We start from the raw sequence: 27,127 nt of genomic DNA, 5'->3' as shown, positions 1-27,127 counted from the left end.
ACACGCGTGCACACACACCTCCCCAAACAGTTCTATAGCTTCAGGGCTGGTCCAAGAGGCACAAGGCTGATTTTCAGTGGGCAAATCTTCTTCCACAATCCAAAAAAACCGCTGACTCAGACGTGGGCAGGCCTGCATTTTTCTACTGATTTGTTTCAGTTTTAACAGCCGAAAGCAAATTTCCTTTCTACCCCTAATGGCAACCGAGATTTCATCTAATTTTTAATACCTCATTTTACTACATCATTAATGCATCAATTACAATGCAAATTTTGTCCAAGGCAAAGGATCCCTGGATTTTGCAACAGTCGACCCGTGGGTGAATGATTTTTATTTTATTTTATTTTATTTTATTTTATTTTATTTTATTTTATTTATTTTATTTTATTTTTGCCTGGAAGGTGCTTCTGGCGAGGAGGTCTCATTTGCTAAGTGCCCATTGTCTTCTGCACACCTTTCCACATCTAATTTCTCACAGAGACTGCTACAGCGAGTACAAATAGCTTTTCAAAGTTAGGACGACACAAATATCACGCTGCTCCCACTCTCATTAATCAGAGCGTCCCTTCAGCCTCTTATTTATTCCGACTGATAACTTGCTTAGGCAAGTTCAGCATGTCCTAAAAGCAGCTATTTCCTCTGACTCTCAGGACAGTGCACTTGGATCGCTGGCCCAATCCGGGGTCGCACAGGGCCCTTCTGGATCAGACAATCTTTTATTAAGAACTGTGACAGGGAACGAGGTGGGGTCGCATCACCGTGGGCTGGGCTAAAGATGACCACGGAAAAGGCAACCGTGAGTTTCTCGCACTTCAAGAACACCCAGACACCCAGGAAGTGGTCCTTCCTAAACGCTCACCATTTCTAAGGCAGGACAATGTTTCTTTCAGATAAGGAATGTTCACTGATGGGTCAAAGAACCAAACATGGAAAGTTCCACGCTTAACAACTGGATGGCCCATCAAGGCAGTGCTGGAGCTAGCATCCCAGCTCTCCATACCTCTCTCCTCACACCGTCTCCCTGCCTCGCTTCCTCTCCCATGTGCAGCTCAGCATCCCTGGAGCCCAAGGAAGGAAAAGTTCCCAAGCAGAGGGAGGCCTGACACTCCTTCGGTCAAGATGCTCTTTTCAAGATGGCGATGGGGAGGGCCAGAGGGTTCCTGCTGCCTCAACCGAGTCCGGTCCTAAAGTAACAGTGCGCAGCGTCCGAGGAGGAGCTGGTCCCAACCAAGGGGAGGATCCTGGGTAGCTGGGAAGCAGGGACAAGTGGGCCCTGGTACCAGAGAACCAGGGGCCAGAGGTGGGGCCCCCAGGCCCTGCCAGAAACCCCCGTGTCCCCTTCTCCTCTGCCCTCCACCCTGTGATGATGAAGAGTTTGCCGGGGGGTTGGGGACAAGCCTAGATTTGGGGCTGGCCGACATATCACCCAGGTTGGCTGTCCCCAACAGGCCGGCTGACTTCCACTTCTCCATTTGTTGAGTCACTTGGAGACAGGGTTTCCATCTGGGGCTTCCACCCTCCAACATACACACACACACACACACACACACACACACACACACCCCACTGGAAGCAGAGGTCCTAGCCCAGCACAACTGCAGCCCCCCACCTCTCACTCTGGAGAAGAGGGCGGAGACCAGCTAAGCGGTAAAACTCTGTCTCCACCAAATGTCTGACAAAGCAGGGCTGTTCTCTGGAAAATGAAAAGGCTAACCCGTCCCCAAGAATCTCATGGAGGGTGACATCCCACAGAGGCCTTCGGAGTTCAACCATGAACCGGAAATGAGAATGTCCTGCCCCCCGCCTCCTCCAGACCACAGAACGGACCCCAAACGCCCATTCTTCTCCACATCTTCCTAGACCAACGATAATTCTGAAATCAATGTCTGGTTACGTGGCCCAGAGATGAGCCAGCTGTGATCCATCCCCTACCTGGGATGTCCAGGAAACTGAGGTCAGAGGAGCCACACAATCCCACGGGACCGGGGCCCAAATCTGGCCATCCTCAGAGTGGCTGCTGCTTACCAGAACATGATGCAGAATGCACACTGGGAGGCACAAACACTCAGCCCAGACTCCCCAAGGCAACCCCCCTCTTTGGTAATCCTGGAGATCCCTTACGTGCACAGGCAAATGTGGTTGTGTGTGTGTGCACATTTGGAAGACTCTTTATATAAACAGGTTCACAAATCAGAGGAAATAATCCTCTGTAGACCAATAGTCTGATTTGGGGTTTGGAAATTATGGCCGCAATAAATACACGCCAGGATATACTTTATATTTTTAATGCAAATATTTACATTCCAAACAAAGGCGCCTGGAATTTAAAGACAAGCCATTATGCCAGCTATAAGAAACACTAAAGCCCCCACATTTCTTCCCTGAGTAGATGGCTCCTGTTTATATTTCTGAAACACCAACCAAATTTCCATAACATTTCCCCCCAAGGCTCTCAAGACACATACACACACACAAAGCTGTTTAGTGGCCCCAAACCCTAATGCCAGGAAATCCAAGGTTATTGCATGAGGCTCTTGACCCCTTCAAAAATTTAGTGGCAAGCGTTAACTCCTGTACCGGGGCACCAAATCGGGGACTCTTTTCTACCTTCCGGGTGCACACCCAGAGGCCCGCGTAAGATCCGTAACGGTCCAGGAGAAATGGGTTTTTGAAAGAATCATTTTCATTACTTCAATAAACGGCAAGCCTCCCCCGACTCTTTGCGGGCCTAGTTGTAAGCGGGTCCCCAGAAACCTTCCTCAACCTTGAGAGGCTCCCCGGGCTAGGGAAAGCAGACGGCACTCAGGAAACTGGAAGATGATGCAAGGTGAGATAGGTTCAAGGTGGAGTTCGAAGCAGAACACGGAAGGTCAAAAGAGGAAAGTAACACTTGGACGGGGGGACAAAGGGGCTCGGGGGAGATGTGGCAGAGACGATACAAGTTATTGGCAGAGGTTTCCTGAAGGTGGCGATGGGGCCCCACGGGAGCGGGGGGGTGGGGGGCGGGGGGCCAAGGGGAGGCAGACGCGGTTCTCCCGGCCAGGCTCATGGTCAGCACATACCTCCACTCCTTGTGAACTGCCTCACGGTTTAGAACGCAGCCTCGGGGTCCACGGCTAATCATTTACTCACTGTGCGATCACTCCCACGCTCTGCAGATACAAGAGGCCGACAAGGCCTTGCTGCCTAACTTCAATGCCCCCCTGCCCTAATGGACACCATCTGTCAGCCCCCACCAAGGGCCAGGCCCCGGGCTCCACATGACTACTGGATGTCAGCAAGGGACTCGTCTTGCTCGCTCCTGACGTCTCCTCCCACATGCACAGCACCCCGCCTGTGTGTCTACACCCGGTGGTATCTACACTATCCCAGGAGCGTGGAACAAGGATCTGGATGTGAGTGACCCAGTCCTGCCTTTTCTCACCCAGAGCAGACCTGCCACCCCACCAGCTGCCCGGGGAGGTGGGGGCTGCCCCGGGGCGGCTGCAACTTCCCCATTCTGCCTGTGACTGGGGGGCTGGGGGGGACAGGGGGCGCCCTCAGTTCGGGACTACGATGCCCCCATGCCCACCAGCTCAGCCACATTCTCCAACGTAGGCTTCAGTCGAGGACAGATGCCACATTTTTATCTCCACTCATCTCTCTCTCTCTCTCTCTCTCTCTCTCTCTCTCGGTTCAGAAGCTGTCCAGGAAGAGGAGCTCAATTTGGGGAGCTCCCTGGAGCCCTAAACTGTGCTACTTCTAATACTCAAAACACAATACAAAGTAGAAATCATTAACCCCCTTTACCAATGACAAAACTGAGGCACAAGAAGGGTAGGCCAGTCGCTCAGGGTTATGGTAAAGGGGCAAAGAAACAAAGGATGGGGCGCCTGGGTGGCTCATTCAGTTGAGCCTCTGACTTCAGCTCAGGTCACGATCTCATGGTTCCTGACTTCTAGCCCCGTGTGGGGCTTGCTATTGACAGCACAGAGCCTGCTTCGGATCCTCTGTCCCTGCCCCCCTCTCCAAAATAAATAAACATTAGAAAGAAAAAAAAGGAAAAAAAAGAAACACAGGAGGGACTCCCACCCTGGTCAGCATGGTGCCAGGCTCACCCACCCCCTGAGCTGCCCCGCCAAGGGTCTCTAAGGGACTCAACACCCAGGCTAAAAGAACGTCTGCATGGAGGCACCAAACATCTGATTCACTGCAAATGTGAAGGGGCTGAAGTTCACTTCCATCAGCGTGTGTGAGTAAACAGGTGTCACGAGGGGCAGACAGAGCTCCCCGGCCCCTTCCATCGAGGGCATGAGACAGGAATGCACTTCTGCAGACCTCTCGGACTCTGGGATGCAGGTTCCAACCTGAGAGCAAAGATGCCCCAGGCCCTCGGGGCGGGTCCCCGCAAGGGCACAGCAGAGCAGGACAGAAGTTCCCCCGTGACCCGGGGCTGCCCTGGCAGGGACAGAATCACCACCCCTCACGGTCTTCCCCTCCTGCTCCAGACCACCGCTGTCTTTTCCACCCCAGGGAGCAGACGAATCAAAAGGAGGGTATCCCATTTCAAGAGAAAATGTAAAAAGACCAGGTTCCAGCACAATGTAGGAAAAAATAATTATGCCTGGTCTGCATCTAATTATTTGCCCATGTTGGGGTAGTTTCCAGGCACCTGGGTGACTAGGCTGCCTGCTTCAATATTTTCACCACAAACACAATCCTGGAAAGTGTCCAAGTTTCCATTATAATGACACCCTCTACTCCTGATGATCTGCCAACCTCCCTTTCTTCCGAGAGCCGAAAGGCCGGGGCCAGGACGAGTTCTAGAAGCATAAAATAGGTGTCAGGGGGAGCCCTGGGCCAGCAACGAGGCCCCTGCCAGCCTCCTCAGGACTCTTGGAAGCTTACGGTGGGGCTCAAGATGTAACATCCGAAAGCAAGCTGTCCCCGCACGTCTCCGGCGAGAGCTGCCTGGTCTGCCCTGCTTCATTGTGACAAGTGGGGAACACAGCCGAACTGACCCACGGCCTCCCCACGGTGTCCGGTGAAGGGGTCGCAAAGTGACCGTTTACCCGGCCCCTGCTCACACACACACACACACACACACACACACACACACACACGAAGAAACAGGCCCGAGAGGTAAAGCAGCCAGCCAAAGAAAACCTGAACAGGATCTACAGGATCTAAGGTGTCCTGGGGCTCCTGGCCTTACGAGGTCCGAAGGCAGAATCTGTTGAAATCGTGCGCCCCCTTCTGAAATACACACACCGACCATCTTCATCAAAAGTTGTCCACGCAATTTCCGGGCGTTCAGAGGCGTCCTCTGTCCTTGGTTATGAGCTCCAGCACTCAAGAGTACGGGAGTGCTTCCTTCCTGTGCGCCAGGCCCTGCTCCGAGCACCTGGCAGGTGTCGACTCACGTATGAGACAGCAGCCCGTCAGGCCGGGGGACGAAGTCACTCCAGACCACTGCGACCTCAGAGCCGCTAACCATGTCCTTCCTGCCAGCGGTGTTACATAACCAACTTGTGCAAGCTTTGCCTTGCCCACTAATTGGGTGCTGCCCTGGCTGTGTGCTTCCCCCCCTCCCCCCCACCCCGCCCCAACCCAGCGCACTTGGCCCTGGGCCCACACCTGGGGCGATGCATCAATGCCTCCCATCATCGCTGCCGAAACGCCTGAGGTTCCTCACACCCCTTTTGAAGCCAGCAGAGACTGAAAACCTACTTTCCAGGGCCACCTCCCCCTAACGTAGCACTTGCTGATTCACACCCACCTTCCCCTTCTGGGGAAGCCACAGTTTTTACCCGGTACCCTGTCTTCTTTCCCTCCAGACCCCGCTGTCGTTCCCTCATCCTTCCTCCTGGACACCTGGGTGGCTGAAAGCTCGGTCTGTGTGATCTCAAGCAGCCTCCCCGCCCTCTAATAGAGACAAAGGGGGACACCTGTCCGACCTGCCTGGCACAGGGCCAGCTGGGAACCAGTGGGGACCCAGCCAGTGACAGCTGTTGTGACCAAATGTCCGCCTCCCCAGCCCCCATATGTCAAAAAAAAAAAAAAAAAAAACCCACTGTATTGGCCCAAATCAACACAAAGCCTTTACTTTTCTTCCTAGCTACCTAGACGGGATAGACTAACTAGATAACTGCCACCTTTAAGCTTGTTTCATGCTGTGAAAACATGGGTCATCTTCTCCGGCTTTATTGTAAAGGAGGAGCATCTCGGGAAGGAAATCAGACCTCCGCGCTGGAGAACAATAAAGAAATACATTGTGCACGTCAAAACACTCGGTCTCCCGACACCTGCTCGGCTAAGCGAGAACACGATCTCCTGGCTCACGTGACAGGCACAAAATCACCCACAGAAGTAACTGAATATACTCCCCGGCATCCCAACAGACAGACTGGAAGGGAAGACAGGCGGCATGATTCTGAACAATGACTGAAAGCATCACTTGCCAAACGACATACTGCTGGAGAGATGCCCGCCAGCTGACTGCTCACTTAAGTGACACTCCCATGCCAGCTACCACTGTTAAGTTGTATTTATTTATTTGAGAGAGACAGAGACGGCACGAGTCGGGGAGCGGCAGAGAGGGAGAGAGAGAATCCCAAGCAGGCTCCACGCTGCCAGCACAGAGCCCGGCGCGGGGCTCGCTCCATCCCACCAACTGCAAGATCATGAAACCAGGAGTCCGAGGGGCACCTGGGGGGCTCAGCCGGTTAAGCGTCTGACTCCTGATTTCAGCTCAGGTCGAGATCTCACGGTTCGTGAGCAGGAGCCCTGCGTGGGGGAGCTCTCCCTCTCTCTCTGCCCCTCCCCTGCTCATGCTGGCTCTCTCTCTCAAAATAAATAAAACTTAAAAAAAAAAATGAAAGGAAAAGAAAAGAAACCAGGAGTCAGATGCTTAACTGGCTGAGCCACCCAACTTTCCCCAGCTACTACTTTTTTTTTTTAAATTTTTTTTTTTTAACGTTTTATTTATTTTTGAGACAGAGAGAGACAGAGCATGAACGGGGGAGGGGCAGAGAGAGGGGGAGACACAGAATGGAAGCAGGCTCCAGGCTCTGAGCCATCAGCCCAGAGCCCGACGCGGGGCTCGAACTCACGGACCGCGAGATCGTGACCTGGCTGAAGTTGGACGCTTAACCGACTGCGCCACCCAGGCGCCCCTACCCAGCTACTACTTTTAAAGGTAGTGTCTGCTTTTAGAATTTAAGAACATTCCCGTCCCTGACACATGGTTCCAAATTGTATCTTTGCAATCCTGGACCTAGAGGCACTAGGAAGGGGATGGGGTCCAAACATACGGACAGGAAAAGCGAGAGCTGCCAACCACAGAGGGTGTGTGTTCTGGGGGTTTCCGAGAGGCTCCAGCCCCGCCTGGTGGGATGTAAGGGCAGGCCCAGGAGACACAGATCAGGGGCAGGGGCTGACTCCCCACTTTCAGGCTTTCAACTGCTGTGAGCCTCGATTTCCACATCTGTCAAAGGAGACTCCTCCCCCAACAACCCACCCCTTCCAGCACTGTTCTTGCCCTACTATCCTTCCCAGCTCGAGGTCTGTCCATCCGGTACAGGCATTTCTGTCCGCCCCCGCCTTCTGTAAGGGCTGGGGCTGTGCCCGTCTTACCACCGTAGCACCCCCAGATGCTCCACCCTGGGATCTATTTGGTAAATGAAATCATATAAGAAGTCTTAGTAGCGTCACTTCCCACGTGATGGGTCTCCATCAGGTAGCTACTGATTGAGTGCGTGACACACACGTGTGTGACAGAACCCGGCACACGGCGCTTAGTCCCTGGGCCCTTGGGGAAAGGGGGGGGGGGGTGAGCCACAAGTCTTACCATGTATCACATCTCCCTGATGGTAGGACACGGGGCCAGATGTCAAACTTCAGACCTCCTGGCAATACAACCACCCCAACCTTTTACTCCACTTCTAGAATGAGAACCCACACTTGAATGTCCACGCTTGAAAATTCTCCTGAAAACAAACAAGACCCACCAAGTCTGTTTTTTTCCAACTGGCCGAGGCCGAGTGAAAGCTGCCCCCTATAGGTGGGGCATGGTTCACCCATTCAGGGCAGCCCCAGAATCTCCCTCCTCTCCTTCTCCCCCTGCACTTGCAAGGGCGATTTCCAGCTGGGTCCTACATGGCCTTGGACAACCACAATCTAATCACAGCCCAGACTAATCTAAAGCTTCTGATAGTGCAGGTTCAAAGGGCCTGAGGTTCCTGTGGCCCAGCTGGTTAACCTGGAGTTTCTTTTACACTCTTCTCCAAACACCAAATAAACACAATCCACTTTCCAACCTCTCCCAACCTTTCCTGCAAACACTGCCTCTTCCAGATGCAGGGATTAATCTTCTCTCTTTCTGGCAGGTAGAAAACCAAATGCCTTGCCTCTCCTGGCCAGGGGCAGCAGCAACAGAGGAGAGAAAGGTACAGAAAGAGAAGCCTGCACAGAAGCCACAGCGACGGTGCTGGGATGCCTGGCCGAGACTGTGGTTCGGGCACCACAAGCTCTAGTCATCAAAGAAAAGCAAGGCATACCTGTACCCTACTGTGGGCAGACCTGCCCCCTCCCCCTGCCCTGGCCATCCTCCCCCCACCCCTGCTCCCCATACCTGGATGAATTCGTGCTGCTTGCTTCACCCACAAGCCAGCTCACTGCAGTCATGCATTGATCAGAAAAGACAGACGCTGTTGAATTTCCTTCCCAGGAGCCTAGAGACGGTTCTCCTGGGGACCTTGAAGGGAAGCCCAGACCTGCAGCCCTACTTCTGGCTCAAACCCACGCTGAGAGGGAGACCATGGCAAGCAGCCTCACCTTGCTGGCTCAGCCTCCTCCTCCAGGACGAGGCAAAAAGAACATTTTCCTGCCAATCTTCCAGGAGTATTGTAGAGAAAAACTTATTTGATAAAAACCACCTAATTAAAAGATATTTTTGTGCACACGCTATTTTAAGCAAAAGCATGTATGACTCCAATGTGTTTAGGTAGCAATCAAAACATCCCGATTCAACATTCAGTTTGTAAAACCCCTAAGTGCCACGTTCTGTAAGGGAGGATTCCTGATTTTCCAAGGGGTGGGGGGGGGGGGCAGGAAGGCTGGGATGGAGAGCGGGGTGGGAAGGTCCTAGAGGAACTTCGGGCAAATCTCCAAACCTGGGTTTCCTCCGGGGCCCCGCAGGGCGTGCACATGCCCTCAAGGTGCCTTTCTGCTCGGCGGGCTGGCTGCCCTCATGGCAACTGCAGCTGATAAAGAGGGGCTGGGGGGCACTACGGAGGAGCCCAGAAGCGGAGCCCCCCCCCCCCGCTCCGCTTCACTGAACGCCGCGCCAAATCCCTTCCCGGGGCGTCCTGGGGCTTCCTGAGAACACAACTTCATCCCCCAAACTCCGCGCCATCAACTCACCCGGTGTGAACACGCGGGGGACGGGGCAAACGGGGGGCCCCCGGAGAGCTAGCCTCAGCCCCAGCCTCGCCGCCTGCTTCTCGAGCCTCCCTACGCGAGGCGCAGACGTCCAGCCGCCAGCAGCCGGCAACCGAGCCCCCGCCTCCCGTGTCTCCGCCGGCCTCTCCAGCCCCAAGGGCCACGCCAGGGCGCGGGGCGGGCGGGCAACGTGGGCACCAGGACCGCGACGGGGCGGCCAGGCAGCCGCGCCCAGGACCCAGGCGGCTCCGAATCCCAAACACACACGCACACACGCGCGCGCACGCCGGCCAATCCATTCGCCCGGAGGAGTCGGAAGGCGCTTTCCCAGCTCTTCATTCATTCCCCAAAGGCGAGGTTCCTTCACCCGGCCGCCTCCATCCCGCCCTCCCAGGGGGCTCCGAGAGGGCCCACTGCGCCACGCGTCCTCTCCACCCGCACCCGCACCCGCACCCGCAGCCCAACGCCCTGGCGCTCCGGCACGATCGCCGCCGCCTCCCCGGCTCCGCCACGGCTTCGGCGCCCCGCAGCCCCCGCTCCCCGCCGCCGCGCCGCTCAGACCTGCCGCGCTCGGCTCGCCGCGCCCAGCCGGCCGGGGCCGCCGCCGCCGCCGCCGCCGCCGAGAAGCGCCGGCAACTCCCGAGTCCCGCCGCCTCCCGAGCCACGGCCGGCAGCCGGGAGGAGGCAGGGGGCGGAGGGCCGAGAGGAAGGAGGAGGGGGCGGGGAGCAAAAGTTCAGGCCGCTCCGGGCCCGGCCGCGCCCCCGTCTCCTCCCACGCCCGCCCCCGCTGTGTCCCCCGCCGGACCGGGTCCCACAGGCGTGGGTGCCTGGGGACCCCCCTCCCCCGCCGCGTCCTCCCGCCTCCTCGGCCCAAAGCGCCCGTGGCACCGGAGCGGGCGGTCCGGGGGTGGCTGCCAGCCAGGGTCGGGGAGAGAGAGAGGCGGCTGCCCACTTACCTGCCCCGGGCTGCGCCTGGAAACTTCCCCGAAGTGCGCGGGGGAGCCGAGCATCTGGCTGGGGGAATTCCCGCCCCCCTCCCCCGACCACCACCACCCACCCGGCGCGCGCTCACACGGTGAAAGCACCGGTCTGTCTGTCGGTCGGTCGGTCCGTCCTCCGCCTGCAGCTTCCAGAGCGGGGCGGCGCGGGGGCGCCCCGACTCCGACTCCCGGGGCCGTTCTTCTGGGCAGCCGGCCCGTGCGTGCCCCGCGGCGTGCGCCCCCCGCCGGCCTCCGGCCGTCCGCAGCGCCACCACCCCTTCGCCTCGTCCCCTGTCCCCGAGCTCCGGCTGCATTCTCTCGAGCCAAGGAGGGGGCACGCGAGTCCCGGCGCCGCCGCCGCCGCCGCCGCCGCCGCCGCCGCCGGGCAGCCCTTCCCGCGGGGTCGCCGGAGCGCGGGGTGCCCGGAGGCGGCCGGGACCGGCGGCGAAGGGACGCCCCCGCTGATGTCCGCGGGGGGAGGGGGGCGGGGGGGGGGCTTCGGGAGACTGGGCCGAGGGGCACGGGGCTCAAACCTGCCTCGGCTCGGCGCGCTCGCAAGTTCATTGTCTGCCTGGGCCGCCGCCGCCGCCGCCGCCGCCGCCGCGCCGGGAGCGCCGCGGGGAGTGAGGCTGCGCGCAGCCTCCGCCGGCCCGGACTCCCTACGCCCAGCCCCGCCGCCGCCCGCGCCGCCCGGCCGGAACGCGGAGGGGCGCCGGAACCCGGAGCTCCGAGCCAGACCTCCGCCCGCCGCTCCTCGCCGCCCCCACCCCCGCGCCTGGCACCCAACTTGTACCTGAGAAGCCGGAGTCCAGCCCCGGAGCCTCTGCGGCTCGGGCTCCGCGGGAGCGCGCCCAGCCCGGCGCCTCGAGCCCCGCATCCAGGGCGCGTCAACCTGACTCCCCGAGCGCAGGGAGGAAAAGTTTGGGAGTGACGTGCAGATGGCGAATGAAACCTCCGAAGAGAACCCTCCCCCCGCCCCATGTCGCGCTGACACAGCTCGAGTCTGGAATGTGAGATCAAGGCGTGTGCGCCGCGCGGTGGGTTTGGTCCCCGCCCCCTCCCCTTCCGAGTAAACACGGTTTGTGTGATGCGGTGATTCCAAATAGAAAGCAAACCGAAACCCCTGAAGTCGGCCCGCGACGCTCTGCCAGAGACGTTTTTAACGAACTTGGCGGTCTGCAGCCAGTCCATACATTGATATGCAAGGCCACGGCGCTGGCGGGTTCTGCGCCGTCTGTTGTATTTTTGCAGCCCGCGAAGCCTCTCCCGGGCTCTTTGGCCCAGCCTGTTTGCTTCTACCGAGAGGGAAGGCTCCGCGGGACCGGGAGCCACCACCTGGGCCGTCCCAGGCCAAGGAACCGGCCCCGGTGGTCGACTCCCTGACCCTTGACCAAAGAGGCCATCAGTTAAAGAAAAGACACTGGGTTTTTGGAAGACTCAACTCAGGGGGCGCTTGGAGCAACCAAGCCCAGCCTCTCAGGAAACAGGTCCAAGGGACAGAAAAAAACCATCTTTGTCTTCAGTCACACAGCCTTTTGCCTGCCCATGTCCCCATGGCCATGGTCCAGCATCCTCTGGCTCAAAGCAGCCAGAAGTGGGGCTGAAAGTGTTTCCTATGCTGCAGAGTGCTGGCCCGCCGCTGAGGGGTGCTTCCTGATCCTGCCTTTCCCCCTTTCCTCTTGTTCTGAAAAATCTGATCTGTATTGCCCGAGGCTTCCTCTCACCCCGCAGAAACTATAGCCTGCCCTGAGGTCGTCAACTTGTGCTCGGCCTCCATGGCAACTAATGCAGAGGTCACAATCAGAGGATTATAACTGCAGATGGGAAGCTGGATGAGAGGGGAATTCTTCAAAACTGTGTCTTGTTTTCCTGCAAATAATGCCTCTTACATAAAATCTACGAAGCAAGCGGCAGCAAGGAGACCAGCCTCGGAATCTCAGACTACACTGCGTTCTCCATATAGACTCCGCTTGGTGATTTTCGCTCATTATTATTATTATTATTATTTTAACGAAACCCTTTTTCTGAAAATACAATGAGCTGCTTTTTGCAGGGTTCACAATTCCCAATAGATGATGATGCCATTTTTCAAGGTCTTACACACGTTGTGGCTTCGGGGCTTATTTATTGGCTCCCAAGAAAAGCCTGCCTTTCAGTGAAGTTTATATACTCGAGTAATTGCATCGGGGGGCACAGTGCAGGGTGCTGTTAAAGAGGGTTAGTTGTACATGTGTCTGCAAGGGAGGCCCTGGGCCAGGCAGCTGTCAGACCAGAGTGTGCAATGGGTTTAAACAAACACAGGGAAGGTTCTATGGAAACACTGAGGAGGAAATCCGCTCCTGTAAGGCTGTGTGGAACATTATTCCATGGCCACACATACCTCGGTCTTTCCTCCCTCCAAGTAAACACATGACCCCGTTATGGAGATGGCTCCGGGCCCACCCAGATCACTTTCAAATTCAGGTGTCAGAAATCACAGTTGACACGGAGCAAATTGTTTTTGAGTAAAATCACGGTACCGCTTTGATCTGAATTCCACCAGGGACTTTCCAAAGGTATTTATACACGTGCCTGAGATCAACCAGAGGGCAATTTTTGCCCTCCACACTCAACGTTTCAAAAAATTACCCGAGAATTGCACTTTGCCTATGATTCTGGAGGGTTGAGAGAACACCCCAAAGCCAGACGTGTGAATGACCGAACGGGTAGACCGATGGATGTGTAACTGAGAGAGAATGGAGCCAACGTGACATTGGCAGCTAATGGGTGGAAACATGAAGATAGTTTAAAGAAACAAATATCCCCTTCCCCATATGCACACCCTGAGGCTTCCATAACTTTGGAGTTAAAATGCCCGGGTTCACACCATACCTCTCATACCTACTAGCTGAGTCCCTTGGGCATGTCACTTTCTGTTGGGACAATAGCACCTACTAGTAGTAAATCGAATCAGTGATCCCATGGGGATATTACACTTCCACACCCTTGTCACAGCCCCATAGAGCATGGAATATATTTCCCCATTCCAAGATTTTGGACCTGGCCGTATGACTCACTTTAGACAGTGAGATTTTAGAGGATGTTAGTGAATGAGGAGATCGATATGTGTTGCAGAGCTGGGCTTCCTCTCTTGTGCTCTGGTGGCTCATAATGAGAAGAAGAGATCCCAAGAAGCTGCCGTCTCTTCCAGCAAGGCTCCAGGATAACCACACATGGAACAGACCCGAACTCAACCGGCAGCCTGGGACGAAGTCACCCCATCTACAGCTGGACGCAGAACTGCCTCAGCCAACCTACAGACGCATGGGCAAGGGAGGAAATGCTTGTAAGCCGCTCAGTGCTGGAGTTTGTTACGCAGCATTATTGTGGCAGTAGCTGACTGATACATTCCCTTGGCGGGGGCTTGTGTGAAGATTAACGTCAAAATGTTTGAAAGAACACTAAGCACAAATCTTGGCACGTCGCAAGAGCTCAGAAATATTAGCTATGATTAGCAGCCATCATTATGGAAAGGAATTTTGTGCAGAACAGTCACGTAACAACTTTTTGGACCAATAAATTGAACCGGTGAACAGGTATTGCTTGAATAGAGATTCTATAGGACGCAGTGCAAGCACATCAGAAAACTGGAAGGCCAGGGACCTCTCGTGGCTACCGAGTCACATTCATTCACTCATTCATTCAGCAGACATTCCCTGAACACCTGCTCTGTGCCACACACTGGAGTGAATATTGGAGCCGCCAAGGTGACCAAGTCTCCATTCCCTCCTAGGGATGGGGACACACAGAGCCCCGCCACGTGATAAGCACTCTGATAACCACTTTCCTATTCTGCTAAGCACTTTCCTACGCTACATCCTTGGACCACAACAGCCTTGTGAGCCGGCCATGCTTATCCTCATTTTTCAGGCAAGGAGACAGAGGCTCAGAAACCAAACAACCCAGGAAAAGCACCGAAGCCTCTCCTATACCATTAGTGTGAGCGAATGCCAACGAATTCGAGTTAATGGCAGGCACGCCTGATGGGAAAGTGTAGCGAGAACCAAGTTAAGGGGTGAACACAGCGTGGGCCACTCTCCACGCCACGTACGTGCTAAGTGCTTCGGAAATACCGAGGCTCAGAAGACCCAGGCTCTGAGCCACCAGCTGTCTATGAGACCTGGAGCCCTTCTCTGGCCTTCAGTGTCTCCAGCTGGAAGACTGAAAGCCACGGCCTGGCATTTTACAGAGCTGTGAACTCCAGACGAATTGCTATTGGGAGTCCCTTTGCAAGGGATTAAGGGATGGGAGTCATGTTTCTGAAAGGACCCGGACCCCATAATCTGAAAGTGGGGACAGCAGACCCCTCAGAAGGAAAGGAGATAAGGCCGGACCTTGAGCCATACTTGCTACAGGCCCCAGCTCAACAGCAGAAACTTTGCCATTGGTCATTCCATTAGAGCATGGAGACCGGAGCCAGTGGGGTCTCCCAAGGGCCTCCCACTGCGATGCAAAAGCCACTGAAAGAAGGAAGAACAGTTTAAATGCCTAAGGCCATCATTATCAGCTGACGCCTTCATTTGCAATGAGCACTCGACCAGAGAACCAGAGCCGGGGATGAAGTTGCAATTCACTTTCACCTTGTCCCCACATTTGAGGTTGTTTCCAAGGGGACAGCATGGGGGTGGAGGGCTGCTGGAAGCTCCCCGTGCGGGGAGGGGCCGCACCTGGGTGTGAGGGGCCCTTGGGGATCCTCGCGCAGGCCCTCGCTCTGTGGACCTGGCTTCAGATCCCTGCCACCAGCAACGACCTGCCTCCAGCCCTGTGACTTTGACAAATTTAGACTGCTCGGTAACCTGAAGTGCATTTCAATTTCATAAATTTAGAAATGCTCTGGTTAGACAGATCCCTTCTGCAGTAATGCATCCATTAAGTGCACTTTCCGCCAATTTTGGTATGCTAATCCGTCACAAATCGACGTGAGATTTAGGTTCTTGTGAAAATTTCCTACACCCGATCCAAAAACCTCTACCGGATTGAGGGTACTAACAACTCGCGGTTCCTTAAAGCTGCAGACTTCGACTCTGCGTCGAAACTTCTCCATGGAAGGGAGAAGCAGGGCCGGCTTCAAACAAGCATTAGAACCTGTGTTCGCACCTGAGAGCTGCCTACTCCCCCGAGAGAAACGGCTCCCTTACTCCTAAGATGCTGCCACAGCCTGAAGGCGTTCACAGGCTGCATCTCAGAGTTCCCAGCTGAGGAATCTGAAGCGCTGTAAGCCCCGGGGGGACAGGAACGGGGGCCTGTGCGTGTCAGCACTCGGAGCCCCTAGCTCAGCGCCTGGCGTGGCAGGTGCACCCAGTAAATGCCTGGTGAGTGACCCCACTGGAACCCCCTGGCTTGATTAGCGCCTTGTCCGCCAGACTTAACTCCCTGTGATTTTCACTCTTGCCTAGAATCCGATGCCTTCCCCACCCAATGAAGATTGGAGGTCCTAAAAGCACAGGCAGAAACCTCTGAAGGAAAATCAGTCGAGGACCCCAAGTGATTTGAGCGATGACAGCACCATGGGAACAGCCTCTTTTTTCTGCAGTATCTGAGGCCAGGAGTGAATGTAGGGCCAGTAATTGGCCATACAAAGACCATGCGGGTGATGAAAGAGACATAATGTCATCGCTATCACCGCCCGAGACTCTGTTGCTACCAATTGTCGGAGGGCAGCGCCTACTCACCAGAGGTTTTTAGCTGCATAATCGACATTTTGCCAATGAGGTGAAAGTTTATAGCCGGTAGCATTTCCACTCGCTTCTGTCATAAGAGCTACAATCCACCCAAGAGCAAAAATGAGCTGTTGACTTGGTCAATTTACAGCGGCCTCCTGCCCTAGATGTGAAATACCTGGGCCTTCTAAATAAATTTCATTTTCCTGGCTGAGCATGTAACGCAGTCAAATGTTACAAAGCGGTGCTGGGGAGGATAATGGGAATAACACCCACACACAGAGAGGCTCTGAGTTGGCTGTTCGTGATTTGCGCTCCCTCCCCGCCCGGCCTCGCTGCTGGGTCCAACCCAGACCCGCTGTGTGCTTTGCAACAGCCATTTCTATGAATGCTCCCATCACGCACCTGCCCCGGTGCCTGATGCAGAAGCCCCAGTGTCATCCTTCGCTCTTGCACCTCCAATCGGCCACCATCCTCCTCCCAAGCCTGGCTCGCCTTAGAAGCCTGGGAGGATTTTAAAATTCAGATTCCCGGGCTTTGAAACCCGAGATTCCATTTCTATAGGTAGAGCGCGGGGCCCAGGAATCTGAATCCCTGGCATGGTACCTAGGAATCTGTGTATTTCGCGAGCTCCCCCAGTGCCCAGTGGAGTTGAGAACTGCTCGTTTGGACCCATCTCATCTCTCCCTTGGGACCTGTTGCAGCTAGCTCTAGCTACTCTCCCTGCCTCCTCTCCTTGACCTCCACGAACTGTTTTTTTTTTTTTTCTACATACGTAGCTGGGATCTTTCCAACACACAAATCTGATCGGGCTAGCCCCATAATTAAATATTTGTGACCCCTCCCCTGCCCCTGCAAGGTGACTCATGTCTACATTGTAGTCCTGCCTCTTCTCTGGGCCTGTCTTACTCCAAGGCTCTCGTACCCTCCTGTGCTCCATTCACACTGCTTCCCAAAGTGACCAACGGACAACAGACACGGTGGCTCTATGACAATGGCATCAGAAAACATCGGTGTCCATTTCTAGGGACTACCTGCTCTCAGATGGAAACTAGAGAAAAGGCAGCTCCTTAGAAGTTGCTTTAATGGCATTGAAACCCAGTGGGTCTCTTCGATAAATGCCGTTGGGAGGGGCACCTGGGTGGCCCAGTCTGTTAAGCGTCTGACTTCGTTTCAGGTCATGATCTTACAGTTTGTGAGTTCGAGCCCCGCATCGGGCTCTGTGCGGACAGCTCGGAGCCTGGAGCCTGCTTCGGATTCTGTGTCTCCCTCTCTCTCTGTGCCCCTCCCCCACTCATGCTCTGTCTCTGTCTCTCAAAAATAAATAAATGTTAACATAGATAAATAAATAAATGCTGTTGGGAAAAACTGGACAGTCACATGCAAAAGAATGAAATTAGACTACTATCTCACACCACACACAAGAACTAACTCAAAAGGGATTACAGACTTGAATGTAAGACCTAAAACCGTAAAACTCCCAAAAGAAAACATAGACGGTAAGGGCCCTGACACTGGTCTTGGTGATGACTTTTTGGATCTGACTCCAAAAGCCAAGGCAACAAAAGCAAAAATAAGCAAGCGGCACTACATCAAACCGAAAAGCCCCACACGACGAAAGAAAGCATCAACAAAATGAAAAGGCAACCTACTGGATGGGAGAGATAATCTGCCAAATCATAGATCTGATAAGGGGTTAATATCCAAAATATCAAGAACTCCTACAACTCAAAAGCAAAGAAAAAAAAAATGGGCAGAGGTCCCAAATAAACATGTTTTCCAAGAAGACATACAAACGGCCAAGAGACACATGAAAAGATGCTCAACATCCCTAATCACTAGGGAAACGCAAATCAAAGCACAGTGAGATGCCACCTCACACCTGCTAGAGTGGCAAGCATCAAAAGGACCAGAAATAACCAGGGTTGGCAAGAACGTGGAGAAAAGGGAACCCTCGCGCCCTGTTGGTGGGAATGCAACCTGGGGTGGCCACCCTAGAAAACCGTGCGGAGGTTCCTCAAAAAGTTAAAGATAGAAATCGATCCAGCAATTCCGCTTCTGAGTATTTATTTGAAAAACGGTGAAAACATGAATTTGGAAGGATGTGTGTGCCCCTAGGTTCACTGCAGTGGTCTTTACAATAGGCAAGATGTGGAAGCAAGATAGGTGGCCATCGACGGATGAGCGGGTAAAGAAGATGTACAGGCTTGGTCAGACTCAGGGTAGATATTTCTGATAAGAAGACCTGGCCGATGGTGATGTGTGTTTCCAGCAGAAGCACGTGACTTCTGGCTGTCTTTCTTCTTGTGATGTTGCTAGCTAACAATGCTTCTAAATCCAAAACTATAACATCCAAAATCCACTATTCTTTCTTCATTTCTTGGATGGAACACTCCTAGAAAAGAAAAGTTTTCCTTGACTATTATCGGCTTACCTTGTGGTACAGTTAGTAAAGAGAAGGCAATATAAACGCTTAATTTTTTCATTTACTGTTTTCAGAATTATGGCTCGGGGCCGCCTGGCTGGCTCCGTCGGTAGAGTGGGAGACTCTTGATCTCGGGGTTGTGAGATCTCAGGGTGTACAGCCTGCTTTAAAAAAAATAAGTAAATAAAATAAGAGAATGAAAAATTAAATAAATAAAATTAAATTAAAAAAAAAATCCATGGCTTGGTTCTCCAGCATCCTACGGTGGTGACCGATCAGATTTACTTTTGTCGTCGCTTTAATCCTTGTTGGATCGATGGCCTTATAAGAAAAGGAAAAAAGAGAGCTCTCTTTCTCCAAACATGCACAAAAAGGAGGTCACGTGAGCACACGGCCCGAAGCCAAGAGTGGAGGCATCAGTATGAAATCGACCTGGCTGGCACCTTGGTCTTTGACTTCTCAGCCTCCAGAACTGTGAGAAAACAAGCTTCCGTTGTCTAAGCAAAACAGAACAAAACAAAAACCCGGACCGAAACCCAGCGAGAGGGTGGCTGCGGCTGTGGCGTGGTATGGGGTGCTGCAAGGCTGTGAGCACCCTGTTCGGGAGCCTTCCCTCCGACCTGGCTGAACCTTGCTCGCTACACTTGGGGCACTTGGTGAACGAATGAGCTGCAGGGTCCCGGGCTTGGGTTCTGCACTCAATGACTTGCCTGGTTTGCTACGAGACCCTGGGTGGGCCCCTTCCCCTCTCTGGGCCTCACATCCCCGCTCCTGACACGAAAGATGGAACCGGATTAGCTCTTGGAACTGTGCTCTCGCCAAAACGGGTCATTAGCATCCTTATTACGCATCACTAGAGGTGACGGGAGGTGTTCATTCTCTGTATCGGCCTTCTATTGCTGTGAAACAAATTACCCCAAATTCAGCGGCTTCGGTCAATACCCATCTCTTACCTCGCAGCGCCGTGGGTCGGAAGTCTGGTGGGCTATCTTCTGCAGGTGTCACGAGAATGAGGCCAAGGTGTCAGCCACGCTGGGCTCTCATCTGCAGGTCCTGGGGAAGAAACCACCTCCACGCTCATTCGGGTTGTTGGCAGAATCGATTCCTTTGCGGCCACGGAGGTGCCTGCTTCCTCGATGGCTGTCAGCTGGGGTTCTCTCTCTCCTCTTAGGGGCCACCCGCGTGTCTTCTCATGTGGCCTCCTCTGCCTTCAAAACAGCAACAACAGTCAAGTCCTTCTCCCTCTTGGAGCCCCTCTGCTTTTCTCTTCGTCTTGCCTTCGGGGGCTCCTGCGGTTACATGGACTCCACCAAGGAGAATCCAGGATGTTAATAACACAGGAAAATCTCCCTGTCTTAAGGTTGACCGATTAGTGACTTGACCTCTGCAAGGTCCTTTTTGCCACGTAACTGACATATTCACAAGCGTGACCCTGGGGGCAAAGGTGATAGGTCGGGGTCCTTTTAAACCTGCCAGACGTCTGCGTCAGGAAGTCCCATAGACTAGCTTCTCCTGGGCGTCGTTGCTTCCTCGGAAGACGTTTCCTGGGTGGGTCTGGGGACCCCCCACCTGGGCCTCCAGGTCGGCAGCCCTGCCCTCTGGAGGCCCCCAGTCCGAAAGGATTCGGAAGGGAAGAACCAAGTGCCGTGTCTGTGCCTGGCCTGGTTTCTCACGCAGGTGTCTCATGCACTCAGTCGGCAAGGGTCCCAACCCCCGGTTATTCAGACCACTCTTAGCTTGCCGTTTATCTGGACCTCCCTATACGATGATTAGCATACCGTGCTCTTCTAACACACTCACATGGAAGCAATTTACATCCTGAAACATACACTGACAAAGCTGGGACTTGCTTCGATACGGAAGTGTGGGAAGAGCCGGGGAAGTAAAGAAATGACACTCGCCCCAGGCCAACGACGGTTGATGCTGGAGGGTGGTACGTCAGGCACCCATCTCGATTTCTGGTCTGAGTTGGGAAATGTCCACGGTAAAAAAGGAGTTTTTAAGATGCATTTTTAAGGGGGGATCTCTTTTCCTCACAAATGGAAAAGCCACTATCATTTGCCATAAAAGTTTCTCAAAAAGTAAACATAAGTAAGAGAGAACACAGAAATTAAATTCCAGCCAGGTGCTGATGGGTGTCTTCCCCTTGTTAACAAGGAGGTCAGCAAATGTCAGAGTTTAAGGTCAGGGCTCAGTGAGCTTTCTCATTTGGTTAGGTTTTTAAGAAGACTTAACAATTTTCATTAAATCCTTCCGATAACGTTCTCAGTAAGCGAAAAGCAGGAAGCAACTCAGTAAGTTGTAGTTAACACAGGATCCATGCATCCCTAATAGCCCCTGTGGTCAGAGAAGCTCTGAGTCACCTTCCAACCCTGCAGTGTCCCCGTCTGTGACTGTGGGTGTGCTGTCTGGGGGATGGGGGCATGGAGGGGGGGAGGCGCCAGGGGTGGAGAGGGACAGACAGCCCAGAGCAGAGGGGAGAGCCCCCTTAGACAGAAAAGTTTGGGTTCCGAGTCTACCTTTGACGCCTCTCGCCTTACCTGAGCACCTGACCCTCTTCTCTAAATCCCCCCGCTCCTCCCACCGCCACTCAAGACACAACAGCCCAGACACTGCTCGCATCTCCACCCTTGGCTGCACACTGGCCCTGGGAAAGAGCCTGGGGTCCTCTACCTTCAGTGAGTGACCAGTGAAAGCCTTTCTCTTCCTGCCCCACCCTCTCCCCTCCCAGATAGAAGAGAAGACTGCAGGTGGCCTTGTCACCTTCTAAGTCTTAGGCATTCTCAGCATTGAGGAGGTTGGGCCAGGGAGTACTCAGCCAAGGCATGACTTGGGGATTTAAATCCATAGGCCACATCAGGGGAACCAGAGGAGGCTGGTTTCACAGCTGGGCCGTCGATCCAGAATTGAGTTGTGAGCCCTTCTGGTCAGTGGTGGGGTTAGGCCCTCTGACCTCTTGGAACCTCTCAGAGGCCTGGTCTCGAACCTGTTCCGGCCTGTCGAGGAAAGGGGCAGAGTGAGAAAATGGGCCAGCTACCGGGAGGTACAGAGGCCACAGGAGAAAGGGGGGAAAGAGACGGACTGGTTCCTCCCTAGGAACCTAGGATGCTCTCCCAGGCTCGCTGCTACATAGAGACAGGGTGGGGCTCATGGCCTGTTGAATCAGTGCTCTGTTCAAGGTACCAGCCCCCCAACCCACAAATAGGCCAGATGTCACCTGAGAGTCCCACCCTAGCAGGGAGGCACTCAACGGGCTGGAGCACACAGTCAGGGGTCCCTTCAGGAGCCTGAGGAGCCACCAGTCACCTCGCTCCCGATTCACACATTTATGCACCAATAACACATGCCAACAAGGACCGTGAGCGTTTTCAGATGACAACGTCATGATTATAGTCCTCTGAGCCATTTGCCGTCTCTTGTTTACTCCTTTTATTTCCTGGTCCACACCAGGCTGTATCACGGTAGATGCGATGGATCTGGCCTCTGGTTGGCCTCTCGGGAGGGAGCATTCTGGGAGAGAGGAGCCCAGGACCCAAGAAGCCAAGAGGTAAGAAGGATCTTTCCTGGGCCAAGAGATCTCTGGGTTCTGCAGTAAAGGCAGGCCTGGTCCTTGCCTCTTTCCAGAGCGAGGAAGACACATTGTCGTTGCACCAAGCGGAGGGGACCCTTTTCATCCTGAGTCCTGACCATGGCCTGCCTCCCACAGGTGCCCACTGGGGGCTGCACTGGACGTGAAGCCTAGAGTCCCCTCCCCCTCCCCCGGGGCTGGGCCTCCGTGGGTCCTGGGCGGGGAGCTCACCTGGAAGGCAGCCTTCACACAGGGTTTCCCTCCTGCCTCTCAGGGGCTCAGGGCTGAGCGGTCGGTTCTTTCAATGCTGTACCTCAACAGGGGCTGGGTGTGGCTTCTGCCTCCCTCCAGGAACCACCGACTCAACATTTCATTACACAAACTGAGACAATCCTTGGACATTCCTTTTCAGGCTGCGACCAGGACCTACAGCTGTCATCCCCGGCTCGGGTCGTTGTAAAAACAATTATTTCTTCTTCCACTTCAGCCCGAGAGCTGAGCTGGTATTTGAAGAGTCAAAGAATCAAATATTCATAGAAAAGACTGCATAATTCTTATTTGGAATGTTAACAATGTGAAGGGACAGACAGAATCAGTCCTTTTCTGTTAAGCCCCAACCAAGGAGCTGTCCCCCATTTCGGCTAAAAGCCTATATTCACAATTTATTTTCTTTTTTTTAAATTTTTTTTAACGTTTATTGATTATCGAGAGACAGAGAGGCACAGAGTGTGAGCGAGGGAGGGGCAGGGAGAGGGAGACCCAGAACCCGAAGCAGGCTTCAGGCTCCGAGCTGTCAGCACAGAGCCCGACGCGGGGCTCAAACTCACAAACCGCGAGATCATGACCTGAGCCGAAGTCGGTCGCCCAACCAACCGAGCCACCCAGGTGCCCCTAGACCTTCACAATTTAAACTTTCATGTTTGTCCAGTCCTTTGAGCCCCCATTCCTAGCTTGGAAAGATCCATATGGGAAATACTAACATACCATTTTGCGAACGAGCAGTAGTCTCTCAAAGAGGAGAAGTCTTGCCCGAGGACTCCGCTAAGAAGTGTGATGGGAAGGACCGAATCCAAGGCTGATGCTCTCCCCCTAAAACCCTCTTTACTTCGCAGAAAACTTCAACCTCGCTCCAGCCCCTAGGAGCAGACAATTCATCGACCCATTTTATAGATAAGAAACTACAGGTGAGAAAGGTGCCTTGGACACCTTTCCGAATCCCCTGTAACGCCCACGCCTCCACCCTTCCACCCACGAGATGTTCCCAGCACCCCAAGACCCTGACCTGACCCTGACCGGGATCGGAGCCCCACAGAGGTGCCGGCGCTCACGTGTGTTTTTCAGTCATTGTTGCTTTCCAGACCGATATTTAAAAAACAACACACCAAAACCACAGAACACAAGGTTTTCTGCACCTTGGCTGATTTCCTGCTGACTCAGCCAGGCTGGGCAGGAGCCAACGGTGGTAACTTCTCGGGGCCCTGGGTGAGAAATATTTATTGTTGAACAGTCCTCTGTTGAATAAAAGGCGCTCGGGCCTTTCTACAGGGCAGAGAGGCTCAGACGAGGGTGGCTGTATTTCCCCTTTTGGGCGGGTGATTTGGGTGGAGTCCTCGCCTTTTCTAGCTGTACCTGCTCCTTTCCTCCGCAGAGGACCTGCAGCCATGATTTGCATAAGCCAGAGCAGCACTTCTGTCGCTGGCTGCACTCTCATACATGAAGCAGGCAAATGACTTAACGCCTCCGCACCTCCATTTACCCGTCTGCAAAATGGCCAGAATCCAGTGCAAGTATTGATTAAGTTGCAAAGATCCCACCTGGGATTCACCCTCCGCTAGCTGCCGTGTTCGGGGATATGGGACTCGTCCCTAGAGGCTGAACCGTGGGTCCGGGCTGACTTGGAAGAAGCCTTTGAAATGTCAGAGTAACAACCAAGAAAACAGCAAAGGACTTCGGGGCACAAGGAAACTACCTCTGCCACTTAATAATGCACGAGGCTTTTTATGATGCATCTGTCAATAGCTCCCGTCTGCCAGGAGGACAGGACGCGCTGTGAGAGTCACTTCCAGGAGGGAGCCCTTCACAATACAGTGGAGTCCAAATCCCCAAGACCAGAGACCTGGGGGGTCAATCACGCTTCAATTACCTCAGAGATTACAAAGCAGGACATTGATGTGCTGTGCTCGGGCTGCGCCCCAGGCTGTCCACGCCGTGTTAACAGCGTTCTTCCTCTTGCCATAATTAGCACCTCAATTTTTTGTCCCACTTCCGACCCCGCCCCCTATCCATTGGAAGTTCGCAGACTGGAAATTGATCAGAACTTCAGTTGCTGAGATAACACATGGTGCTTTTTAATCTGTCAGCCTCCCCTTTGTTCTTTCAGGACTGGCTGGTTGCCCTGCCTCCTCCAAGCGGTGCCTGGCAGGGGTCTGCCAAGGAGGTCGACTGAGCAGACGGGACGGCTGTGATCCGTGGGTTGACGATTCACAAGCCCAAGTCTCTCTCCCAAGCCCTAGAATGTTGTATCCCACTGCATCCTGGGCAGATGCACCCCTGAGCCCCTCATCTTCCCCCAAAGCTGCCTTCCGGATGCCTGTCTCGGGGAATGGCAATCACCCAAGTGCAGAGGCTGGGAATTGCCCCGATCTCTCCCCATCTCCCTGACTTCCAGCTGGCCTCTGGATTCTACGTGCCGACAGCTCAAAAACCTGTCCCCTCCTCTCTTGCCCTGCGGCCATGGCCCCAACTCAGACCTCTACACCCCTTGTGCAGACTCCCCACCTCCCCGCTATGGCCTCCCACGGGGCTCCTTGCCTCCAGCCCTTGGATCCACTGCAGCCAGAGCTCTCGAGCACGACCCACTGGCACATCCTTGCCACCACTCAGCCCCCAGTCCCTCTTTCCTTTCTTGCTCTCATTACCACTCTTGCTCACGGCTTCCCAGACACCGTTCCCCCTCTGGTCCCTGAGCCTTTGAATATATTGTTCCCCCAGCGTGGGAGGCTCTCCCCACCCCACCTTCTGGGCGCCACACATTTATTGCTCCTGAATGCCCACGTAGTCTCCCGCATTTCCCAGCCCTCCTTGCAAGTCAGACTGGCCACGTGATGAGTTCTGGCCAACGGATAGAAGAGCAGGTGGGAGCTCCATGTGCTTGGTGGTGAGGCGGTGGACCGAGCCCAGGCGGAAGCAGCCTCCGTCACTGAGTCCTTACAACAGCCGGATGTTGAGTCTCTGGACGTGCAGAGCCTGGGTGTGAACAAGAATAAATCCGAAGTGTCAAGCCCCCGAGATTTGAGGGTTGGGGTGACTGCAGCCGAGGCCCAACCTCTCCGGACGGATGGTCTGGTGAGTTCCCTTCCCTTTCCGCACGACCAAGAGCCACCTCCTCCGGAGGCCCTCCACCCAGGCCCCCAGTGAAACTCAGGTGCCCACTCTGCACCTCCGTAGTGTCCTAGGGTGTTCCCAAGGAGAGGAACTTTGTCATCATCTGCACCACGGTCACTGTCATCGCCATCGTCATCTATCATTTCTTGACTAGTGTCTAAATACTCCACGCATATACCACATCACCCCCTTCGGTGTGTGCTGTTTATTGTTCCCAGCTTGCAGACCAGGAAACCGAGGCTCAGAGGGGCTCTGTGGCTTGTTTAGTGGCCCAGCTGCTGAGGGTCAGGTCTGTGCAAGCCCCCCACCTCTGCTGGACTCCTCTCTTCTCCACTTTCGTACCCCCAGCACTTAGCACTATTACCCAGTAGGTGCCCGGTGATGTTTGTTGAATGAATGTATCAGTGATGCTTGCTTTCTGGCCTTCCTTTTATGCAGCAGAGCCTCAGGAAGAAAGGGGGGGCCTGCCCACTGGGTGCTAGGGACAAGTGGCAAGTTATGCCCAGAAAGTTCCCCACCATGCCCTTTCCCTCCAGGGCACCTAGCTCTAGACATTGCCTCTCAGTTCACGTTGCAGATTTTTGTGATGAGCCTTTTTTTTTTTTTTTTTTTTTAAGAAAACTGAAGGGGGTGCCTGGGTGGCTCAGTCGGTTGAGCGTCCGACCTCAGCTCAGGTCATGATCTCACAGTTTGTGAGTTCGAGCCCCGCGTCGGGCTCCGTGCTGACAGCTCAGAGCCTCGAGCCTGTTTCGGATTCTGTCTCCCTCTCTCTCTGCCCCTCCCCTGCTCACGCTCTGTCTCGCTCTGACTCTCGAAAACAAATAAATGTAAAATTAAAAAAAAAAAATTAAAGAAAACTGAAGAAGGATGAGATGGTCACAGGCCTCATCGGTCACTTCCACCTTGACGCTGGGATTCAAAGGCTTTGATCCCTCCAGTCCTAGAATAGCTTCCCGCCCTCCTCTGCGGTGCAAAGCACTTTTCAGGTGCCTTACCTTATTTGATTCTGAGATACGGGGTTATCCCCCCTCCGAGATGAGAACACCAGGACCAGAGATGTGAGGCAATTACCTCTGCTCGGCCGACTCCTAAGAGGCCACGCTACAGGTCCTCTGGCATCAGAACCCACGTGATCTTCCCCACCGCCTGCTGCCTCTTTTTGGGGGGCAGGCGAGGCGAGCTGGGCGGGTCCTGGGGCCGCTACCAGGGACGCTGGGAGTGACAGCGGAGAGGAGAGCTTGGAAGAGGCTCTGGTAGCCTCTTTCTGATGTCACGTTCAGCACAAGGGAGCCATTATGCTGATTGTCCTCTTTCCTGGGCAAAAAAGAACAGCAAACCCAAAGTGACAAGTGGGAAGACTGTTTGGAAGGTCTGAGGGGGCCCATTCCAGGCGGGGCGTGGGTGCGGGGAGGAGGGTTGCCAGGTGAGCAGACAATTTGGATTTTGTCCTTTAATGGCTGGCTGTGTGATGCCAGGATCCGGGGAGAAGAAAGACAGGGCCGTCCAATGTGCCGTGAAGACCGCTCAGCTGACCGGTCTTGCGGCCTCCAGGAATCAGCTGAAGGTAGTCTTTGTCTCTCTCCACCGGCCTGGCCTGATTTGAAATCCCCTGAGACAGCCAGTTGGGGTTGCATTCACTTTTCGTGATTGG

General features: G+C 54.3%; 1 protein-coding gene across 3 annotated transcripts in view; it reads right to left on the bottom strand.

Annotated features, from left to right (window-relative positions):
- CHST15 (carbohydrate sulfotransferase 15) overlaps positions 1-11,262 on the bottom strand; it is a 78,917-nt gene extending 67,655 nt beyond the window's left edge. For 2 of the 3 annotated variants that reach the window (XM_030334485.1, XM_030334487.1), the window contains exon 1: positions 11,194-11,262. The gene's annotated coding sequence lies outside the window, so the exon portion shown is untranslated. Of the gene's footprint in view, positions 1-5,194; positions 5,452-11,193 lie in introns of those variants that run through there. The other variant, XM_030334488.2, reaches the window with a different exon arrangement.
- Between the last annotated feature and the right edge of the window lie 15,865 nt (positions 11,263-27,127).

Source organism: Lynx canadensis, chromosome D2 (assembly GCF_007474595.2).
Source record: "Lynx canadensis isolate LIC74 chromosome D2, mLynCan4.pri.v2, whole genome shotgun sequence".
In the NCBI taxonomy this organism is placed as follows: Eukaryota; Metazoa; Chordata; class Mammalia; order Carnivora; family Felidae; genus Lynx; species Lynx canadensis.
The sequence above is the reverse complement of the archived record's forward strand: the minus strand, read 5'-3'. Positions and strand labels throughout refer to the sequence as shown.